Below are 4,424 nucleotides of genomic sequence, written 5' to 3'. Positions count from 1 at the left end.
GAAATTGATGCAGTTTTTCTGTATTTCTCGCAACAGGACATGCCATTTCTAGAAGGAATTAAATGATTCTACATTATACAACAAGGAGTCAAGTGATAGCATGGAGGTGATATGGGATTAGAAGATCTTTGATATTAAATTGTTACTGAACAGTTGGAGAGCAAAATATTCTGCTGTTTATTGTAGCATCAACTCAGAGATGCCACAGTACTGCGAGTCCCTATTACAGAATTCCTATCACAGTGAAGCAGACTTGCTCTGCACGTGGCCCTTTCTGATTCAGAATTAAGGTAAAAAACTGCTTAACTGCATGGATTAACTCCTATACAGATAGTCCTGAATTCATAAAGTGATCTGTTACCTATTTACAATTGATTTAGAATCTTAAAAGGCACAATGATCTATTTTACAAAAGCAAAGCATATCAATTTTTAGATCTGTCAAGTCAATGCCTTTCATAACTGTTATTCTGCTTTTCTGAAAAGCAGATTTTTAAAAATATTTTTCCCATGACTAAAAATCTTGGTTTAGGACAGAGCCAGAAGCAAAAAATAGTGGGAAAATTTTTCTTTTGATCCAACTTCTATTAGGAGATACTCCTAACAATAGGATAGACTTTTGTTTGGAGATTTGCAATCTAATCCCAGAGAGACACAGATTTCAGAATAACCTTAATAGTGGGCTCAGCTGACAGTTGGATGTAGACCCATTTTTAGTTATGTATTACAGTTATGTTTACTGAATTTCAGAGTAAATTATATAACTTAGCTTACTGCTAAAATGTCAGTAAAATGCTGACAGTGGTTTAGGAATGCCCTTTTTCCTGGGTGTGCATGTTTACCATTGGCAGTGACAAGTAAAACACCAGTGACATAAATTCGCTGATTATAGAAAAAAATTTTGATTCAGTAATACATTTCCAAAGGTCAATGAAAACCTTCACTTTTAAAATCTCTTCAATCCTTATTGACACTTCTTGGTGCTGTTGTGTTTTGCTACATGTTTAAACTCTCTGTCTTTAGAAATATACCTTGTGTTTTGATAGCTCAAGGAAAACAGCATCTGACATTTAGGAATCTATCTCTAGTCCCATATCCCCCCCCAATATCCCTATCTCATGCAGATATGGTATAAAAGATAAATTAAAATAAAGACAGTGTTAGTGGTACTAGTCTTTAAAACCAGTTTGGATGCTGCTTTCTAATATGACAAGACAAAAAAACCCAAGAGCTTGGAGAATCTGGTAAAATTCACACAATTTTGTCTCACAGAGAAATTCTGCCTTCAGATACATACTGGCTGATGTTATATTTGTTGATGTCGATGGAACTGCACTTATTTCTTAAAGCTTCCCCTTCAGCTGTTTAAAAGGTTATAAGGTCAGAATATTTCCCTTAATCTTTAAACTGGTCTCCCTGCCATGTACAATCCACTGAGATTCTTCTACAAGTTTCTTCTAAGTCAGTGTCAGGAGTAACTTCCCCCTGTCTTTCCATTGTAAAATATAATCAACTGAAAACTGTATAGCAACCCTATATAGATTGTTATCAGGATGAATGATTTCATTCCTAAATACACCACACTGTGAAGATGGGAATACTTAAGCTGTTAGTTAAGTTCTGGTTTCTATAATTTAAATATGAGGAAGATCTTGTCAGAAAAGTCTCTTTATGAAGATTTACTTGTTCAACTGCTTCAAAAAAAGTTTTATATGTGTAAATCTTCCAGGAGTACTAAAAAGTGGATTTTATCTCTAACATTTGGAGAGGACATAGAAGGATGGAAAGAATAAGTTTTAATGAGATTTCCTTGTGGGATGTAGTTATGATTCTGGTATTTATTAGCGGGCATTTATTTGAATATGAAAAGCAATATGAATAAGAGTGAGGTGTTTGAATATATATCCTTTGCTCCACATGCTGTCATTCAAAGTTGTTGTCAGCTATATAGAGGTTGAAGGGTCCTTTTCATTTTTGTATGAGAGTTTGTTGTTTTGTTGTTTTTTTGTTTTTTTTTTCTCTTTGTTCTGGTGGTTTTCTTCCTGGTAGGAAGAAGCAGAAAAGTTAACACATCAGGAAATAAAGTAGAGAAATTATTTTCAAGTTTCCTAGAATATGTATGTGTGCAAGACATGACTGAATAGCTGTGATGCTAAGCATTTTTCATCTGTTGTTTTTAGTGTTTAAATTACTTTTTCAGTTATTTGATTTTATCCTTACCAGACTTTGTCTTAAGAAAATTCAAGTTGTAGGAGGGAAAGAATCATTTTATTATTCTGGAAACTGACTATTTCAGAGCATTCAGAAAAGGAAATATAACAAGAAATACTCTGCTGTCAGAGGTGTTGAGTATTCCAAATTCTCTTTAGTCTTATATTTCCTGACTAACTAATGTCTAACTGACATAGGTAATTTCATTGTGATAGGTATCAAATCAGTGAACTGACTGGGTTTACTTCAGTGCATCCCAGGTCCACTACAGATATTATGTGTAAGCACAATGCTCTGCACATTTTCAATTGCCTGTCTAGGTCTTGATTTTTTTTGACTTTTTTAAAGATTATGGCATCTTTTTAACAGAATTCTGACATGTCCATCTCCTCATGATTAGCCTATATATTCTAAACAATGAAGACTCATATAGATTAATTTAAAGTTAGTTACAGTTAGTTATTGTTAGGTACAATAAGAGTATATGTAATCAAGTATATCCAAAGTAAATAATCCCTTACATTTTAAAAGGAACTACAAGCTAACTTGCTAGGCAAAAATACTGTAGAGGGCAGTGTTATACCCTCACCAAAAAAAGTCTTTCACTCCAGATGTTTGGCTATCTGATTATCAGGTCCCTTACATCAACAGAATAATGACTCAGTTGAAGGCAAGGAAATTACATCAGTGTATAGGCCCAGTATTTCCAAATCACTGCATAAACTTGACAGATAGAAAATCAATAGCACACAATTCAATCATACCATTAAGCTGCTTGACAGAACGTATATATGAACAATAGATGAACCAAGTATTAAATGAAAGGGTTTGGCACTATATGACTAAGTGTATAATTGATAATTATTGATTGCCATATGAAAACATTAAAGTGCATTCAATACTCTGGGGCGAATGTTTCAAGAGGTGACATACAGCACAAGTGAAGAGAAAGGAAGGCTCTAAATATTACTAGAAAAATGTGTTTAGGAGAAGTTTTCTGTAAGTCCTTTGATTGTCTCCTGTTCGTGTCTGATTTTAGCTTATTTTTTTGTTATTTTCAGAAATGGAAAAAAAAAAAACCAAAACCAAAATCAAAACCAAAACCAACCTCCTGCTAGGGCAAACAGATGTAGAAATGCAAATAGAAAAAAAAAATAGTGTTGCCACATAAGATTTGATTTACAAGTTCTCAATTTAAATGGGATAAATTAAACATCAATGCAAGGTAAAGTAATGACTTCAATTTTGCTAAAAAGTATAACAATTGGGTTAATATATTTGTATACATTTACTTTAATTACAAAATGAATGATTTCATTAAAATAATGACCATGAATCTTTCTCCCTTAAAAAAAATTAGTCAATGACAAATGTACCGGGCACAGTGGATCACCAGGGATCTGCAGGATTTTCAGTTGCTTTGAAAGAAAATTAATTCACTTGACTCACAAACTGTTCATATCCATGAGACAAAGGTGATGTGATCCACTAGCCTCTAAAGTCAGACATTACTAACAGAAAACCCTCCTGTGAGCAGCTGGGAAGCACAGAAAGGAGATTTATGTTCCAAAACAAGTTTATTCACTTCCTCTCTCTGCTGCATTGTGGGAACAAGTTCCACAAGAGTTAACAATTATTTCTCACTCTTAACTAATTTCTGTTAAGATATTCATCAAATGTTTTCAAATCAAATGAAAGGAATCATTGTCTTGCTCCTGCACAAGGAGCAGAATTAGCCTGGGAAGCTGTTGTCCTTGTCTTGCTCCCATCCTCTGTCTGTGTTAGCAGAGGTGAGGAGGCTGCACAATGAATAGCACTGGAGAAGTGATGGGTAAAGCCAAAAAGGAAATAGTAAAGGGATAGAAGATTTCTTTTGCTCATGTCATTTCCTTACTCTGCATTTCCATGTGGTGTGCACACAGCTATGCCTATGCCCTTCATCTGTGTTTCAATCTATTCCAACATCGTCACAAGAATCAGGACTAATGAATCCTTTCTTCTTTAGACATAATTTATGATAGTGAACAAAAGGCAATTTTAGTTTTGTTTACCCATTGTGACTCTTAAGTATCTATGCAATGAGAAAGAAACATGTGTTTATAAATTAAACATCACTTTGTACCTCAGTGGCATTAAATGACTAATTTAATTGAAAGTCCTTTGTAGAGACTAAATTCAGAAAATGAACTTCATTAGGTGGTGCTATAAAAATAT

The sequence above is a fragment of the Geospiza fortis genome, unplaced genomic scaffold (assembly GCF_000277835.1).
Source record: "Geospiza fortis unplaced genomic scaffold, GeoFor_1.0 scaffold333, whole genome shotgun sequence".
Taxonomy (NCBI): Eukaryota; Metazoa; Chordata; class Aves; order Passeriformes; family Thraupidae; genus Geospiza; species Geospiza fortis.
The sequence above is the reverse complement of the archived record's forward strand: the minus strand, read 5'-3'. Positions refer to the sequence as shown.